This window comes from Onychomys torridus, chromosome 6, assembly GCF_903995425.1.
Source record: "Onychomys torridus chromosome 6, mOncTor1.1, whole genome shotgun sequence".
Lineage (NCBI taxonomy): Eukaryota > Metazoa > Chordata > Mammalia > Rodentia > Cricetidae > Onychomys > Onychomys torridus.
This window is the reverse complement of record NC_050448.1, coordinates 99,103,924-99,124,477: the sequence shown is the minus strand read 5'-3', so window position 1 is coordinate 99,124,477 and position 20,554 is coordinate 99,103,924. Positions and strand designations below refer to the sequence as shown.

The 20,554-nt window shown below is 40.5% G+C and overlaps 1 protein-coding gene across 3 annotated transcripts in view; it reads left to right on the top strand.

Moving 5' to 3' along the window:
* Nucleotides 1–20,554, top strand: part of LOC118585657 (bifunctional heparan sulfate N-deacetylase/N-sulfotransferase 3) — a 154,350-nt gene that overhangs the window by 13,930 nt on the left and 119,866 nt on the right. The window lies entirely within an intron of this gene.

The window sequence follows — 20,554 nt, the reverse complement described above, 5'->3', positions numbered from 1 at the left end:
AAATGGTTTTCTATGTGTACTTATGGCTGAAAATTTTTTGCTTTGCTGCTTTCTAGAAGCTATCCACTTAGAAAACAAAGGCATCCATTAAAATACATAGTCAAAGTGAATTTGTTTGGCTAGGAGGAGGTACACACAAGTTTCTGGTAATCACAAATATCAATACAGAGCAAATCAGATATTTTAGAAAGTCTAAGACGAGGTTCATTTTACTAGCCATGAAAACTATGACCTGACTGTGGCAGCAGATTTATTCGTGTGGAATCATAAGGGCTTAGCTCCTTTCATGGATACTTCTGGCATTCACCTGAGGCCACTGTTCTACGTGTAGACCACATCCACTTCTCCCTGTGTGAAACTGCTTCTGGTCAACAACAACAACAACAAACACGTATTTAATTATAGTAGAATCCAATGTGTTACATAAACAATGAGTTATGTAGCAGTAAGAAAGACAGAGTTGAAATTATCGACATTTACATTACTTTCCCACTTAAAAATGGGACTTGTCTCTGTTCCATTGTTATGTTGGTTCTCACAGAAGGGAAAGCTTTGGGTACATAATTTTTATTCTTTACAGTGTTAGCCTTCTAATAGAATCTCTATAAATAAAACACATATCAATAATACTATTTTGAGGAGATAGCTCAGGTGGTAAATGCAAACAACCTGAGTGTGAACCCTGGACCTTCTTGGTGGCAGAAGAGATCCTGAAAGTTGTTCTGTGACCTCCATACATGTGCACATTCACACACAGAGAATAAGTATATAGAATTTTGTATAAAAAGATTGTCTAGACAATTGCATCTTTTTTAAGCCATTAAGTTTCTAACAAATAGTAAGTTTCATTACACCATTTAAATAAAGTATCAGTGCCAGAGAGAATACTATTTACTATAAGAGAGTGTAGAAACTGAGGAAGAAAACACTTTCATATTACAGCTGTGGTTTCTAATTAATTACTTTTATTAAATTGTGTTTAAATTTTCATTAAAGTTTTTGCAATTTACTTTTAAAAGTATAAATGAATTAAAAATAAGCTGCTAGATTAAGCATGTGTTGTTATGTATTTATAGACTAAAAACAATATTTAAGTCCTCCAGTTTTCCATTTCTAATTACTATGATAAAAAGATATATATAGTAAAACTTTTTAAACTGCCAAAACTACACTATTAGGGCATTTTAAAATGTGCCAGGTAAACTTGTGTATTCCACTGAATCCTCCTGCATCACTTAATAATATCCTGCATCACAAAGTGCCTTTTGATCTGGCATGGTGGTGTGTGCCTATGACCCCAACACTCCAGAGGAGGCAAGAGAATCACAAGTTAGGGCCAGCCTGGCCTATCCCGGCAAGCCAAATCTCAAAAGCATAAAGTATCTTTTGTGCTTTATATGTTAACTCAAGTTTTAGGAACACCGAAATTAAAGGCTTACTGAGCACATTAAAGAAAAATGTAGCGTGTGTACATTATGGGTTGATCATAGCAACAGGTGATTACATTTGCTAAACTCCCTGTATGGTTTTTAAAACATGTTTTTGGACTATTTGAGTTTGTTGACTGCTTTTAGGCTGCCTATGTTTCAAAACACTAACTCATTGCAAATAGCTATGCAAAGGACACAAACAAATTCATTCATCCTTGTGTTAGCTACTCTTGTCACTGTGGCAAAATACCCAACAAAAACACTTTAAGTAAGGAAAGAAAAGGTTATCTTGCCTAAAAGTGTGAGAGTCCAGCCCACTGTGGTAGGGATGGCACAGTGTCAGGAGAGGAAGGGGCACAGAAGCTACTCTTGTAGCACAGGGAGGAAGTAGAGAAAGATGAATGCTGGGGCTCAGATGGCTTCATCCTGGTTACTTAGTCTTGGATCTCAATTCAAAGAATGCTGCCATTCACCATTAGCAATTAGAATGAGTCTTACAACCTCAACAAACCCAATCTAGAAACTGTCTCATGGACATGCCAAGAGCTTTGTCTCATAGATGTTTCTGGATGCTTTCAAGTTGAAAAACAGTATTAACCATCATAATTCTGTAAATAGTTTCAGTTAGGTTTTATGTATACAAGATTAAGCACTTTGGAAGAGCAAGCATCTACCTGTTCATCGCTTGGTGTGTTCATATCATGTCAGTTACCAAACATACAAATACAATGATAAAGTGAGTGAAGCAGAGTTGGAGAGGATGAGTACTGCCATACTCAGGGTTGTTATTGCAATGAGGAATTACCATTACCGAAAGCAATTTGGGAAGGAAGGAGCTTATTTCATCTTATAGTCCACCATCCAGAGAAGTCCTGACAAAAACCTGGAAACAGGAACTGATGCAGAGACAATGGAGGAGCGCTGCTTACTGGCTTGTTCCTTATGGCTTGCTTAGCCTGCTTTCTTACAGAACCCAGGACCACAGCTGCCCAGGAGGGCCACTACCAATAATGAGCTGAGCCCTCCCACATCATTGATTGAGAAAATGTACTACAGCTTTGCCTACAGGCCAATGTTATGGAAGCATTTTCTAAACTGAGAGTTTCTCTTCCCAGATATCTCTAACTTCTGTCAAGGTGACAATAAACTAGGCAGGACAAGTAGAGAGATTGCTTGCATATGGTAAGGGGAAGGAATCAGTATGGTCTTATGCAAAACTTGCTGTGGAAAGTACAATAGTATACCACCATTTCCCAGAAACTAGTAAATGTGCAGGAAAAGCTTGAAGTCGAAACTAGAATGATGCCATGGCATTAATTCAAACAAGATTGAAATTTCCTGAAACTAGGGGATGGGAATGAGAGTGGAGAAGTGAGAGTAATTTAAAATTTATTCAGGACGTAAGTGAACAATGTAGTAATTAATTGGTTAAGTGGACTTGAAAGATTACAATCAAGAATAGAATTTGAATTTCTATCATTGGTGAGCAGTTGTAGGGAAGACCAATTAGACAGAGTAAGAGCATAATAGCTAAGGTCATTCCAGATTATGAAGAAAATTTCACCTTCTTGGAAGCCCATTCTCTCTGTTGTGTCTTTTAGAGACTGATGTCCTTTTTTGTGTTAGTTTAGAAGCAGGTATCTGACACTGATACTTTAAATTTGCTAAAAGTATCTTATAACTGCATTTAAGTATTTTAATGAACACACATTCTCCACTTGAGACGTAACTATTAGCTCAACTTTACTATGGTGTGTGTGTGTGTGTGTGTGTGTGTGTGTGTGTGTGTGTGTGTATGTTGGCCTGTGCATGAAAGTTTAGAAGCCAGAAGTCAATTCTAATTATCTTCCACTCTCCACCTTATCTTTTGAGACATGGTCTTTCATTGAACCTGGAATTGGCATTATAGTTAGACGAGCACTTTCTCCACTGAATGATCTCCCCTGCCCCATTTGATGTGGATCTTAGATCTATTTTTGTACTACCCTGATTTCTTAAGGAGGGAGTGGAAAGGTTGGTGTTAGCAGAGAATGTCTGTTTAATTCTCCAGCACTAATGAGGGGTTATACATAGACTGTTGCTCTTCTAACAGCTATTGCTTCATGTATTTTGAAAATATGAAGTGCATATGCCACAAATTATATTTTCATTTGGTATTTTATCATTCTGTGACTGTTGTTTTGCAAATTCAGTGACATTATTTGCCTTTACACTCATTTTACCTAATATACATCCCTGTGCTAGCCTTTGGGTTTCTACTTAGAAAGTGTGCCTTATCCCATTGCATCTTGTTGCCAACGTCCGTTGTGTACTTCCATTGGCTACTGAGTTGATGTAAATGTCAATGTGCTATTTTTTAAACCCAGGTGGTAGACATTATTGTTTCATTGCCACCAAAGCTTGGTTGGATTAGCCAAGTCTCTACATTGCTAACCATTCTCCTTTTCATATAAGACTGTATGTGTCTACCCCCGTTCCATTTTAACTTTTAAGTTACATTTTTTAACTACTGTGTGTGTGTGTGTGTGTGTGTGTGTGTGTGTGTGTGTGTGTGTGTGCCTGCATGTGTTGTGTGCATGCATGTATCAGGGGACAACTTCCAGATGCTTTCTTGTTCCACCATGTGTGTCCAGGGAATTGAACTAAGGTCACCAAGCTTGGCAGCAAGAGCCCTCACCCACTGAGTCATCATCTCCAGTTTTAATGGAGCCGCCAGCATGATGCCCTCAGTGTATCATTGAGATCATGTCCCTTCTCTACTCCGAACACTTTGGTGACTTCTAGAACTGCTAGAATTCCTCCAGTCTTTCACACTGTCCCTTTATCTTCCTGATCACACATCTTCCTCCTGTTTGCCTTTTTGGTGTGCTGCTTTACTAAAATGCAGCTGTCAAGAGATCAGTATCTCCTCCTCTGTTTTCCTCACTGAAGTATCCCCATTACATACCTGGATCATTGCTTATTTGGTGTGTGAATGAGATTTTTGGCAACTTCTTCAGAAACCAACAGATATGCTAGAGAAGTGTTATGCTAATATAACTCTTTTTCCAACACCCATCAAAAATTCCAGATGCCTTTTCTAAGGTGCATCTTTTAGAAGCTCTTTAATGAAGCACCTCCCGTGTTACAGAATACTATCTTCATTTACCCCATTCCTTAAGTGACTGTTCTGTGTTGAAATGTCTGTGTGATAAGCACCTGCATTTTTAAAAATTCTTCTCTTAATGGGGACACAGGGATCCCCTCCTAGTCACCTAACATTTGTGGAAGTAAAATTTTCCTAATTCCACTCCCTCCCAATTATTTTGTTATTGATATAAAGTTAGGCGACTTGTTTTTTTGTTTTGTTTTTTGGGTTTTTTTCTCCTTTTTTAAAAGAGATTTTCTATTCATTTTACATATCAACCACAGATTCCCCTGTCCTCCCACCCTCTCCCCAGGCTTCTCCCCCCCCCCATTCCTACCTCCTCCAAGGCAAGGTCTTCCATGGGGAGTCAGCAGAGCCTGGTACATTCTTAGGCAACTTGTAACTGTTATGACACACACATGAAACCACCTCTTCCTTGCTTTCCTATTTTGGTGGAATATTTACTTATAAACATGATATGAGATCATAATACATATGAAAACAAATAACTTTCCAGATCATTGTCATGTTTAGATCTCCATAGTGCGCTAGTAAATACATAGTTATTTTAAGAGAATAAAATTTAAGAAATCAGTAGATTTCTGCTGCTTCCAACCTTGGTCATAGAAACTTTTTTTTTGAAGTGGATAGTGATTAAATCAGAGATCTATTACTGTACATTACTGTTGTAAGCTCCGAGAGTAAGTCACATTGAGTGCTCTGCCATAGATGGGGCATCTATCAACTCCTGTTCACCTCTCCAGACAGAGTGGGAAGAATGTCAGAGCTAGAAGATGGGGAGGGAAGCTGTGCAGTACAGTCCTCTAGACATAACATGGCTGTTGTACACATGTTGTATTGAAGAAATTTAATATAACCTTGGAAAATCAGAGGTTATTTAACAAAGAAAAACATAACCTCATATTTATAATTCATATGTGCTGGGTTTATTTTGTTAATTTTTTGCTGCATTTTAAGGAAGTATCCTTATTATAATTAATATTAAAGAGTCATTGGCTATGCAAAGACATTCCACAAGAGTGCATTCTAAATGATTTAAAGAGAGCAAAATTCTGCCACAGAATGATCAATAATGTATAAACAGTATTTGGTGGCTGGTTATATTGTTTTTAAGATTTTTATTTTATTCTTTGAAAATTTCATACATGTAAACAATGCATCTTGAGCATAGCCACCCTTCACTGTCCTTTCTCTCTCCCCCAAGACTCCTCCATCACATCACCCTCCTAACTGCATGTACTTCTTTTAAAAAAAGATATTTAGTTCTAAACCCACTAAGTCCAATTTGAGCTGTCCATTTGTGCGCATGTGTGGGATCATCCACTGGGTCATGACAGCAGCCATCCCCTCAAAGGAAAATGGTTCTCCCACCCCTAGTATACATTATGCCAAGAGCTCTTCAGTGAAAGGAGGGGAGGGACTTGGAAGTCCCTCCCTACTCTGTGCTTTCATTTTTAGTTGGTTTGATCTTGTTCAGGTCTTGTACAGGTATCACAGTGGCTACAGGTTTGTGTGTATGACAGCTGTGTCATGTCTAGAGGACAGCATTGCACAGCTTCCCTCCCCATCTTCTAGCTCTGACATTCTTCCCACTCTGTCTCGAGAGGTCAACAGGAGTTGATAGATGGCCCATCTATGGCTGACCACTCAACAGTAATGTACAGTAATATATATCTCTGAATTAATCACTATCCACTGTAAAAGAAGTTTCCCTGGCCAAGGCTGAGAGCAGCAGAAATCTATGGATAAAACATAAATTTTTAGAAGGCAGCTTAATAATGGTGACCATTAAAAACACATCAATAGATTCTGCTCTAGGGCCTGTAACTTCCCTAGACATGTGTTTTGACCAAGTTTATAGCACAAGGGATGAATTTCTTCCTGTGACTCAGACCACAAATCAAATCATGGAATCAGTTGGTGACCCCCACCAAACAGTCTTACCACTATCTTGCCTGGCATGCAGGTTCCAGTGCTGGTTAAAACTGTTAATAATGTGTTTTCTTCTGAAACAGCCTGCATAGCACCTTCTAATGCTGTAGAAGCTAGCCAGCAAAGAGAGACCTCACTGGTCAGTTCAGGATTAATTTATCTATGTGCTGTAATCAAAGTGTGCAGTCCCCAACTATATAGCCTTAATATCTAGTTATGGTGGGAAACCAAGAGCAATGGCAATAGAAGATATTGTTTTGGTGCCATGGGGGCAATCTAGGCCTGGCACTGAGATTTTTATTTAACAACCCATTTCTTCTGGGAGAAGTATTATACACTGATTTTTAAAGCCTTGATGTCCCGAATCCTTCCTGAGAATGATTAGAAGGGCAACCACAGACGAGACAAGAGTTTCTTGAGACAGGGGTTCACATATTAGACTAGCAGCAGATTACATGAGGAAGACTCTGAGTAAGGTTTGTAGATCTACAGTTCTATTCATAAAACTGTGTATACATTGGGCCTGAGAGATTGCTCAGTGAGAGAAGATACTTGCCTAGAAAGCCAGACAACCTGAGTTATAGCCCTGAATCCTATGGTAGAAGGAGACAACTAACTCCAGGAGTTGTTCTCAGACTTCTACATGCCCCCCACACATACACACACAATAGTAATAAATAAGATTTTTAATGCACATGGATTCTATCTGAGTGCTGTGGTGGGATTTCAGAAGATACACTGAGAGATTAAAAAAAATGTCTTTTGATAAAAGAAAATCAGAAGATCAAGAAGAAAACTTTACTATATGCAGGTACTGGATTATGTGCTTCTCTGTGTTAAGAGTGTTTCTTTTATTATATGATTCTAGCTAGTAAAATATACAGTGACTATCTAATTTTTGTGTTTATGATGTATACTGCCAGATCCATAAATGATGTAGTTAGTTACTTCCAAAATAAGTAATTCCTACTGAGTATTATTTTAGTTAGGTTTCTCTTTCTGTGATAAACACTAAGGCTGAAAGCAACTTGGTCAGGAGAGGGATTACTTCAATTTACAGCTCTACTGAAGGAATTCAAGGCAGGAACAGGGGGTGGGAACTGAAGCAGAGGCCATGAAGCAATACTGTTTATTGTCTTGCTGATTCTCATAGCTTGTTCAGACTACTTTCTTATACAACTCAGGACCACCTGCCCAGGAATGGCATCATACCACTGGGATGAGATGTGTCTGGGCCATCTCACATAGATCATTGATCAAGAAAATGTCCCGTAGACATTTCATGTCTAATTTGATGGGGACATTTTCTCAAATAAAGTTTCCTCTTCTCAGATGACTCTACCTTGTGTCAAGCTGACAAAAACTATCCAGCGCACTTACACACACAATCATTTTGTGTTTTACTTTCATCAGTATTTAATTATCATGGAAACAATATAAACTGTTATCAGTAACATCAGTGTATATAAATAAACTGAAGTTCATAAAGTCTCATTAACTCACCTAGAACTAGCCTGTTGGGAGTTTGTGTCCTATAGAACACACACACACACACACACACACACACACACACACACACATAAGTGAATATTATATAATTTGGGATAATCCTGTCATGCCAAGTTCCTATCCTTAATCACCTACATCAACAAAAATCTCTTGCTGTGTAAGATACATACCCATGGGACCGCATAAGATGCATACCCATTGGGCTATATAAAGCAGGAAAGAAACATTAATGATATATATCTGACCTAATAATTAATCTAGCTATCTAAATCCAGAAATAATAGCAAATAATTGGAGGAAGCACCAATTAATGGGCATCTTAACTCTCTGGAGGCCCACATGGGTAGCAGGGAGTCCGCTCTGAATTTGCTGTTCCGAGATTGGGTGGGAGCCACTGCAGCAATGCTGTTTGTCAACATGTGGGCAGCTTCCGGTGTCATGACCCTTAGAAGTGTATCTGAGACTCATTAACACATCATTTTAAAATACGGCTGTCCAGTTTGCTTCCTTTGGCTAAAACAAAACACTGACCAAAAGCAGCTCGGAGAAGAAAGGGTGTAGTTGTCTTACAAGTTACCTGGAAGCAGAAACTATGGAGGAATGCTGCTTACTACCTTGTCCTTGACCTGCTTTCTTATACCACCTAAGGCCACCTGCACAGAGATGGTACCACCCACAGAGGGCTGGCCCTCCCACATCAATCCAGTCATGAAACCCTGCCCAGACTTTGCTTCAGGCTAATCTGGTGGAGGCATGCCTCACTTGAAGTCCTCTTCCCAGGTGACAGACTACCCCTCACAGCAGCCTGTCGGAGGTGACATTTCTCGATCATCACTGTCATGTGTTTCTTGTAGCTTCCTTCCCTCTCATTCTTAGACTCCTTTCCCTGCATCCACCTCACCTTCAGTGCCCTTGTTTTCCTTTATATTAATTCCTTTTCCTTCCTGGCCTCTCCCTCTGTGAGGTCTGTTCACATCACCCTCTTGGGGCAGCAAAGCTGCCGTCATCCTTCTGTGAAAATCTTCCTTTGAGCCTCTGGACTCTCTGTCCATCTACTACCGCTGCTTTCTATTCCTTGTATTTGCATATTTATTCTTTTCATGTAATTATGCACCACCCTTTTTCTTTGCTTTATATATACTGAGTAGAATCAGCTTCCCCACCCGCACCCCCCAAAAAAAACATATTGCGGGTAGAAATTAAACAAGCTAATTAAGATATGCACAATGACTTATCTAAACTAGCAATAACAGCAACAGCGATGAATCCTTTTCTGGTCTTTATCTTGGATTCAACTGTCTAAAAAACACCAGGACAGGACCTCTTGTCATTCCTTTTCTAGTAATCTAAGGAAATAGTATTAGACCTCAATAGAAGGACAACGTACTTTTTTTTTTTTTTTTTTTTTTTTTGGTTTTTCAAGACAGGGTTTCTCTGTAGCTTTGGAGCCTGTCCTGGACTAGCTCTGTAGACCACACTCCACACTGGCCTCAAACTCACAAAGATCCACCTGCCTCTGCCTCCCAAGTGCTGGGATTACAGGCATGTGCCACCACCGCCCGGCTTGATAACGTATTCTTGATAGTCTAAGGAAATTAACTGATTGATTTTCACAGTAAACTATGCAAAGGCCAGAACTGCTGGTAGTTAATATTCATATACCAGCAGATGTGTGTTTCTGAGATTCTGAAAGTACCTTTAGGAAATTTTGTATAACAATTTTAAAAATTATTTGACAAGTTATGCATGGTAGTCCTCACCTTCAATCTCAGCACTCGGGAGGCTGAGGCAGATGGATCTCTGAGTTTGAGGCCATCCTGGTCTACATAGAGAGTTCCAGGACAGCCAGGGCTACACAGAGAAACCTTGTCTAGGAAAAACAAATTGACAATATTAACAGAAGCAAGAAAGATTAAGCCTCGTCTTACTCTAGTATAGAATTACAATACAGTCAAAGGGTGTTTCTATAATTTGCTAACCTGCTTTAGAAATACAGTGAGCATTAAAGGGTGAAAAGAGAAGGCTTTCCCAGTCTGAGCTGTCTTTGCTGGCACAGGACTCTGCTGAGGCTCTAACTGGAGGGCAGATAACAGCGGGGAAGGAAAGGCATGGTCTTCATTCTGGCAGAGATGGCACTTCAACAGCATTGTTGTCGTAACTTCAGGACCACCAGCCAGCTCAGTTCCCATTTTCAGGGAACACTCGGCTGCTCATTCCACTGAAAACCCGTGTTTCCCTAAATGGAATCTGCCTCTAGTGGATGCTACTGACAGGAAGCTGTTCAATCCACACTTCGGGGAGGAGTTCAAAGCCCCAGCAAAGCCGCGCAAGGCTTCTCTATGTGAGTGAATGCCTGTCAGGAGCAAAATCATTATTGACTTTCAACTACTCTCCTTCATGTTACTCAAACAAAACACATTTGACTGCTCAAAACTGGACTTTTACTGTGAATAAGACTGAAACAGAGACAAATGTCAAACCACCATTAATGAATTGACTTGTAATTAGTTAAGAAGCAAAATACAGGGTTGGTTGGTTTCTGTTTTTGTTTTTCTCGAGGAAATTTGCTGCTAATTTCATCATAATCTTAGCCATCACTTCTCTTATGAATGTTTATAGTTATCTAAACTTGTCTATAAATATTATCACACTTAACCAATATGCGTCTGTTTCCATAGATCCCCAAACCACTGGAAAAACAATCACTTAAAAATGACTGTTTCTAAAAGCAGATATGGGGTTGGGCTAAAAACTCAGTAAAATGCTTGCTATGCAAGCATGAGAACCAGAGTTCAATCCTCAGCATCCAACATAAGAAGCTGGATATGAAGGCACACACTTGTAATCCCAGAGCTGGAGAGGCTGGGAAGGTATCAGGATCCTCTTGCTTCACTATCCAGCGAACCTAGCCTACTCAGCAAACATCAGGCCAAGGGGAGACCATGTTTCGAAACACAGGGTGAATGGCCCTTAAGAACAACAGCCAAGATCTTCTGTCCACCATACATGCACGCACACACAAATACACACACACACACACACACACACACACACACACACACACACACACGGGGTGGGAGGGTGGGAAGTTCCCAATACCATACTTAAAAGTTTTAACTTGTTCAAACTAAGGATAGCTCAATTAATTTACATAATTCCAATAGAGAGAGCAAGAAAACATGTAGGCAAACATTGTCTTAAAGAGACAAATCACAAAATATGAAGACTCAAGTCATCTTGACTTTCTCTGTAGAAAGTATGTTAAAATAGTGCTATATAAAAATAGTTCACTCTACACCTAAGTAAATACACAGTAGCAAGAAGCCAGATAGAATTAATACTGTTGTGAGTTATTTCAACCTAATGCTGAAAGGGTTTTATTTTTACTTGTTTTAAACTTCATACTAAAACTATATGACCATATTTGGGCACTCACTCCAGATACCTGGAAAGCTGCAGACAGGCCAGTTTTGCTTGAGAGGAGAAGTAGAGGGTCATAACAACTGCTGTCTCCATCAAAAACAAGAGCAATGTTTCGGCAAGTATCAAAGGATCTTGAAGCTCATTCAAGATCATTTCTGCAATATTAGCAGGAGAAACCAAGTTGGTCATAGGGCTTTTGCTTCTCTAGGATGTCCCCATATAATTGTGCCATATCCACCCTATCATTATATAGGTTTAAGCATATAATTGGTGGGTCCCAATTAATTCACAATTATCCTGTTTAAAATGCAGAGCTGTAACCCACCCCTAATAGTTGACCTGTGCTCTTGGGACTCCAGTTGGTTAGAGCACAGTCCTCTAAAGAAGAGACTCATTAATATAAATAGGTGTGGAAGGATGTGACCAAGCCACTGGATGGAAAAGCATTGGCCTAGTAACCTTCTGTCCTGACTGATGTTACCCATATGGCTTCAATTGCCAGACCCAAAGCATTTTTAAAGCCACCAGAATTTCACTTTGGGCTATGGTTCTGGGCCACATCACATTTGCCCTGGGTGCAGCCAGAGCACAAACTTCCCAAGCCCAGTTCTGGGCTCCAGAGGGTTGGGCTGCCCCTGGTGGCCCACACAGCAGCAATCATCTGTCCTTTGTTCCCTCCTTGGTTTTGTCAAAAGTGACCTGGAAGCAGTTGAGCCAAAGCAAAAGTGGGAGCATACTGGGGCCCCTCATCTATATAACCACTCCCCAGTTTTCCTACATTTTTATTTCAAGTAACCAAGTTCATCACTCCATTCTCTGGAAACTATGGGCATGCCTCCCCAACACAGCCTCAACTTCACTTCTGAGGTTTCCCCGAGTCATCCCCAAAATATCAACCTAGAACTAACTATCTCTAAATTCTACTTGTCCCACATTTCTTGCACCTAACTCTTAGAATTTCACTCATTTTCTTTGTTATCTTTATTTCCCCTTTCTCAGGAGTGTTCCCTCATCTAATCAATGAGAGTTCCTCAAAACCAGAGCCTAGGGTCCCTGTTCCTGTCTCTAGACTGTTGTTACTTCACTGAATCCTTGACAGACAAACACACAAGGAAGCTATGGTGGACCGTGCTCAAAGCCGCAGAAGCCCAGGATAATAATACACACCCACTCAGGGCTTCCTCCACCTCCAACAAAAAAATAATGCTTGGAATTTTTAATAGAAAATATTAATGTAAGCCATATTAAAAACTGCAAAGCTGAGAAAGCCCCAGATGAGTGAATGTGTATTTTCTGTCCTGAGTGAATGTGCATTTTTGACATGAGCATGGCCATGTCAAGGACTCATAGTCTCAGGTGCAGAAGGAAATGATAGAGTTTTCCCTTCTGGTATAAGTGTGGATGTTGATAGTGTGCATTCAGTTTTGTATTGCTGTATATGAAGTAGCATCTTCACAAGGAAAAGATGAAGGTCTTAAAAAAAAAAGAAGGTCTTTCCCTTGGGTTAGCATATCAGAAGTTATTTTCATTCATTTTCAAATAAAATAGAGAATTAAGTTCCTTGACTTTTCAATTGTTTTCCTGTTATTTTACAGACTGTAAGGTAAAAAATGTATATTCTTAATTCAGTTATAAACTTTTTATATGCATAGTCTCAGAAAACTTCATGGAAATTCTTGTCAATTAAATTTAAGAACCTCATTGATATAATGGGGAAAGCCAAAGGAACCTCTTATGGATAGGAAGCCTCAGCAGCCAGCACTGGATTCTGGGGGTGTGGTCAGATGACTAACAAGCAACCTCTGGATCTTATCCCCAATCCCTGCAACAGTGGCAACCAAAAGACCAGCATCACCTTCATTTCAGGAATGCTGTAAGAGTATGAATGAACCCTCAGACCTATGGCTTTACCAATTAGCTGTCGCTACCCCATGTCTTCTTCTGAGGCTGAAGCACTGGACATACTCAATTCAGACCATGGGACTCTTTAAATATTACTAAGGGGAGCCTAGCACCAAACCTGAGCAGAATGATTATCTAGTGAACTAGAATGAGCAGAAACCCTCTTCTGAGAATTGGGGTTCCCATTCCTTTCCCTGTGGTGAGCTTTGCCTGACAATGCTAAAGATGGGTATGTTCAGATGTGCTGGGTCTGCCCGATGTCATCCTACAAGGCATAGAATTCCAAAGCACTCAAGTTTCCCAGTAGAACTGATTATCTATCTACTATATAATGCCATATAACCCTGCCATTTTCACCCTAATGTTTCACAAAATTATGTTTGTTCTGAAATAAATTTCCTAGACTCTTACTCTTAACATAGTCTGTGACCATCCTGTCCAGCCCCAAGTCTTGCAGCATTTAACCATTCTCCTCTTGACTTCTGAATTTTGTGGAGTGTATAGCTAAAGTTGCTGACAGTGGCATGTGAGCAAAGAAACAAAGTGGAATAGAGGACAGTGCCCAAGACTGAGCCAGACGCCCTGAGTCCTGGTCCTGCAGTGGCTGGAAGCAATGCACCATGGAAGCAGACTGAGCTTCCATCTCATCTTTAGCTCTCATGTCTTGGCCAACAAACATCTTAGCTCGTTTACATCAGCTTCTTTTTGTATAAAATCAAAATCATAGCAGCATCTATCTCAGCAATATACCTTAGCTATCAAATAGTTAAATACATATGAAGCATTCAGAATAGTACATATCTTATGTACTTTTAACTATTAACTATTTAATAACTATTAAGTTATTAAAGCCTAGTGTGGTGGTTTCAAAGAAAATTGCCACCAAAGGGAGTGGCACTAATTGGAGGTGGGGTCTTGTGGGAGGAAGTGTTTGACTGTGGAGGTGTCTTTGAGGGTTCATTGATACATGCTTAAGCCACACCCAGTGAGACAGTCCACTTCCTGTTGCCTTCTGATCAAGATGAGGGCAGCACCATGTATGCCTGCATGCTGCCATGCTCCCCACCATAATGATAAGGGACTGAACCTCTGGGCTGTAAGCTGCCACCTCAATTAAATGTTTTCCTTTATAAGATTTACCATGGTCATGGTGTCCCTTCACAGCAATAGAAATGCTAATTAAGACACCTAGTAATATTAATTATTAAGTGAGGAAAGCAGACCACAAGTTCCCTCTTATATCTGGTAGATTTGTGCTGTATACAAGTGTCCATATAGAGATATACAGGCATAGAAGTGTTCAAGTGTTGAGTACAAAGTCTTAGGGAAAGAAAAAAATAGGAATGTATTAGAATTTGTATGACATTTAAAGCCCTGGCATTGGATGAAATCTAGTAAGAAAAGACAGTAGAGAGGAGGAAGGAAGGATCAGGCACTCAACATTAAAGACATGGCCTAGATCTACAGTCACAGAAGTAGCTTGCGAGTCTGAATCAAATTTATTATTTTCAGGAAATATCCTTTTCCTGAGTTACTCCATGGAAGTCTCTTTTGCAGTTCTGGGTCACAGCAGCTGTCCATTTTGCATTTCACAGATACCCTATCTCATCCAATTTAGGCTGTTCATGATGCAGACTGACATACTTTGTCTCTATCACATTTTTACACAGTCTCTCAATAAAAATGACTGTTGAGTCACTTAAAGAAATAATGAAAGTTCTGTCTTTTACATGACACCATAAATTCTAGCAACTGGGGACATAGCTTATTTTCCACAGGGAATATTTTTAATCAATTAAACTCATCTTGTTGGGGAATGCACGTTATCCTTGGGACAGGAGATGAATCTAGGCTGATAAAGCAACTTGCCTTCCTAGAGCCTGTACCTGTGTGCTGCACAAGGAACAGGTCTCCAGACTTGGTTAACATGTGCTTCTGTCTCAGATCTGTGCTGGTTGTGACCCATGCACATGTGCTCAGCTCCTTTGAATGCGTGTTTTCCTCTCTAAAACAGTAGACAACAATTCTCACCTCACAACGTTTGACAAGGTCTATGTAGCATAAAGAGAACTCTCACATGGTGGTTTCCTTATTTCTCCTATGGTAAGATTCTTATGTGCTGATCTGTTAATCTCATTACAAATGGCATGTAGTAATACATGGGTTGATTATGAGCATACATCCTGAAGAATGTGTCCTTGTGCAGTTCCATCATTGTGTAAATATTGGAGGTTGCAGTTATCCAGAGCAAGTGGCCTAGGTCGGTCCTTTGACCTGGCTTCTTGATGTGATAAAGAGATGGAATAAGAATGAGATGTGTGAAGCTACAGGCATGCTTTCTCACAACAAAGGTTAGTAGAAGGAATGAATGCACTGTAAAATAATGATGTAACAGTATAGTAGACACACAAGCTAGTGGCAGTCATCTATTAACTGTTATCAAGCATTGTTTAGCACACATAATCTACATGCAGGGTAGCCCATAGGTGTGCTCACACTGGCATCACCACAAGCGTTGATGACTAGCTGCACGTTGCTTTGGTGGTACAGTGGCTGCCACTTGACCAGGCAGTTTGGAAATGCTTCATCTCTTCTATATTATGAAACCACCATCACATATGTAGTTTGTTGCTTGTCAAGGCATCATCATATGATACTGAATTACACATATAAAATTTGCCTTATTAAAGTGGTGTACATAATGCAAGTGTGGACATCGATGTTGTGTTTATGGTCTGTGGATACTAAAGGATACTGCACTACTCATATGAACTACTGAGTTTTATGTAAATGATTTTATTTTTCTTTAAATGAAAACATATTACATGTAACTGTCAAGATTTGTTACATGGTGGTAGTTATTGCTTTTAAATAGTCTTAGAAATATTTAGATGAAAGGACTGTTTTGGCCTCATTTCCTGTCCCCACCTCAGGCTTAACTGTGTTAAGTGCATTTAAAGGGAACAGTGCCTCTTTGCTCCATCCACAGCTGCTGTCTCTGCTTACTGGTACTTGCCACAACTTATTAGCTGTGAAGTACACCTCACATTAAATTAACCTTCTTTCTCTACTCAGTTTTCCAGATAAGACTTGCCAAGTTACAAACTGATCAGTTGGCTTTCTGAAGATACAGATATGAAACAATTTTCCTCAGCACCAAACCTCAAAATAATTTACTAGCTTTTATGAATCTAACATCAGTGTTCATTTTTAAGCAAGGAGCACACATATAAATCACACTGAGCACAGCACACCTGTCTTCAGAAAGCCATTAGTTTTTTGTGGTTTCAAGCAACATGTTTTCTTTGCTTGGACATATGTGAGTTTCTATCACTTGGCCTTGAGGATGATGCTTTTTCCCACCTACATCCCTGAGCTATTACTTCAGATAGTCCCTTAAATAAACAGGCTCTTTCCTTGTCCAGCATTGTTAATGAGCCTTTTTTCATCAGCTAAGACAAGGTGTGAAGTCTGAGAATTTATATGCAAGCCAACAGTCAGTCTGCCACAGTTTCACAGGTCCTGGCAGGGGTCAGAGAGAACAGCAATGCCCTTAGCCACAATAGAGTGCCACACAGAGGGCAACATTATAGGGAAAAAAATGAACCTCTGAACTCTGAGAACTCAAATCTTTTACAACGAGCTGTAAGCCTGAAGGACCCTTGAAAGGACATTACAAAGTGGAAGCAGGTCCTGCTGCTGCTTACAAGACAAGCAGCATCAGGAGAGCCCAGTGAGTGGCCTTCAGCGACCCTGGAGGCTTTTCTTCTTGGATACGTTTAGTTAGTGGTGTCAGCATCAACATGGTTCAGCAAGCAAAAACCACTTTCTGCCAAGCCTGATGACCTGAGTTCAATTCCTGGGTTCCATTTGGTGGAAGGAGAGAACAAGTTGTCCTCTGATCTCCACACTTGCAAACACACACACACACACACACACACACACACACACACACACACACTCCACAGGATAAATGAATGTAACAGGATTTTTGAAGAATGTTTTTAGTGTGGGTTTTACACTTGACATGAATGAGTGCTACAAACACAGAATCCCCAAGTCTCTTACAAAACATCCCTGGCTCTTTCCTTCAAGCTAATGAAAAATCAGGTTTTAATTTGGATGTTTATTCAGCCTCTGTGTGCCTCAGTCTCCTTGGATATTAAATGCCAATTCTTCCTTTGAGGAATGCTGAGTATATTAAATGAGAAAATCCATGCAGAGAACTCCTCACAGATCTTGGCATATATTGTATCCATTACAAATAAAATAATAATTTTAATTAAATCGGGCCATAAGTACACTTTGATGAGTGGCAGTCAATACCTCCCTCGTTAATTCACCTCCAATGGACCTATTTCCAGATAAAACTTTGGGAGCTCTGGCCAGTCTCTTAGTAGAAGAATTTTCAACAAAGGACAGAGAAAAAGGAAATGGTATTTTTGAAAACTGTTTATGAACTTTAAGTTGATTATTTGATCTAGTGCCCTATATTCTATTTCATTCACTATCAATACCATTTTTTTGTGTGAGTGTATGTGCATGTGAGCATGTCTACATGTGTGGTATGTGTTCTTTTGTGTGTGCAAATACATGGTCATGTGTGCATGGTGGCCAGAGGTCGAGGTCAGGGGTCTACCTCTATTGCTCTCCACCATCTTCTTTGAGTCAGGACCTTTCACTAAATCCGGAGCTGGCCAGTGAGTCCCAGCCTGTTTTTCTGTTGCTGGTCACCCCATGCTGAGGTTACAAGAGTCATAACACCTGGCTTTTTAAGTGCATGCTGAGATCTGATCAGGTCCTCATTTTTGCCCAGAAAGCTTTTTACCCACAGAGCCATTCCCCGACCCTGATAGCAGCTTCTTAGAAATAACTATTTTAGAGATGAACAAACGGATTCAGACATTGCTGAAGGCCACAGTTTGTGAGTGACAGAGTCAGAATCTCTGCCTTTCCCTTTGGCTTTCCTCACCCCTCTTTCGTCTTTTGGCAATGCCTATGAGATTGGAAGAGAAAATCCTCTTGACTCTGGATTTCCATGTTGGTGGGGATATTAGGTTCTAGGTGGCAACATCAGTTAGGTATGGTGCCTGTCTCCATATCTTTGACTCTATTTCCTTTAGAGGAAAGGATGAGGTAAAGGTCAGAGAATACGAAGTAGCTTATATGTGGGGTATAAGCACAGAGACTGGTGACCAATTTTGAATGTAAACTCTCCAGAACTTAGAATCAGTGGGATAAGAGTCTCAGTTAAATAATTGTCTTATTTCTTTGGGCAGGGGGGGAGGGTTCAAGACAGGGTGTCTCTGTGTAGCTTTGCGACTTTCCTGGAACTCACTCTGTAGCCCAGGCTGGCCTCCAACTCACAGAGATCCGCCTGCCTCTGTCTCCCGAGGGCTGGGATTAAAGGCATGCACCACCACTGCCCCACAAATAATTGTCTTTATGAAGTTGGTCTGTTTGCATGTCTTTGGGCGATTGTCTTGTTGATTGATCTAACCCATTCTGCTATTGTAGAGAGCACTGTCACCTAGACAGGGGATCCTAAACTGTGTGAGGTAGGAGAAACCAGCTGGAAGCAAATGACGTGGGTACATTCCTCTTTCTCCATCTTTGACAGTGGATGTGACAGACGTGACCAGCTGTCTCACGCTCTCACCCATGTGATTCTCCTATAATGATAGTCTGCAATGTGGATTTAGGAGCCAAAATAAATCCTTTCCTCCCCTGTGTTGTTTTTGGTCAAGATATTTTAACACAGTGACAGAAATGAAATTAGAACACAGACCGAAAGGACTATAGCTAATAACACTGTTCTGCGCTGGAGTTTGCTTCTGAGTGACTAGGTTTTAGTTGTGCTTGTCCATTATTTTAAGGACTAACTCGGCAGGGTGATGCAGATGTTAATTTGTTTCGTTATGCAAACTTTCTTTACTTCCCACGCATGTTTCAGAACTTCTGTCATTTGACAGACTTTCCTGGGGAGATAATAGCATGCACACATCACCCCACAGAGAGAGCCCACAGTAGACCAAAGGATTGTACCAATGGCCAATTTGGGGGACCAATCAGCTTTTATTGGGGTTACTGAAGGGGATATGGCAGTCCTGCGTATGGCAAGCATGGCTCTGGCAGGCCTTGCCCTTCCCACACTCCCTTTGCCTTGCTAAACTGTTAGGTCATATTCCTAAAGCTAGCCACAAATCTATTCCCTTATTTGGCCACTTCCTCCCCTTCAGGCTGACTACCAAGGTCCAGTAACCTCAGTATTGAAGTCCGACAATCAAAAACCCCCTTTGGCTCAACTAATTAGCATGCTCAATTGAAATTAAACACTGCATCCTAACAAGGCGTTTCCCCTTTTTCCTTTATAAACTGCCATTTGCCTGTGGGCCACATCTGTCTCCTCTCTATCAAGAAGCAGTCCTTTGTCCCTCCTGGGCAAATATCCCTTCCCCACCCCCATGTTCCTTTCCCCTTCTCTCTAGTCCTCTATCTACTGTTTTTGTCTCTTATTCCCTTTGTCCCTATGGGGCAAATAAATCTCTTTTATGCTGAGAGTTTGGTCTTGGGGTGTCTTGTGCCAACTTCGACGTCCTTTCAGTTACTAACAGGAATATGTGTGAGGGGTTAGTTGCAAGGATCAGGTATAAGTCAAAAGCAATTGCACCACCAGAGATCCATCCCAACATGGGTGACACTCCTGAGAGCCCAGAAGTCTCATGCAGTGTTCACATATCTCCAAGGTCCAAACATGTTTTTCTTCCTTCTGCAATTTGGTCAGAGTCTCCACCTCAGCAACTGTTCACTCACGATTATACTGTAGGGTAGGGGCTCTCAAGAATCTCCTAAGCTTCTGTTCCCCGGGATAAGTAACCTTTTGTTCACCCACACATCTCCTCTCCTGCCTTGTCACCGGAGACCCTGAACCACCTCTTCCCTCCTGCTGTGAGCATGTCCATTTGTAAAGACTGTTGAGATCAGGAGGAGCCATACAACAGCTCCATGTTGCATACCTTAAATATGTACAATAAAGTTATATACAAATGTCTGGGCTATTTACCTGGGCTCAGCAATAGAATATGTACATAACATACACAAATCCCTGGACTCCGGGGGGGGGGGGGGGGGAGGGATAAAAGATACACACAGTGAGCTCCATTTGAGAAGTACTTTGTGGTCCAAAGCTACTTTTGTACCACAATACATA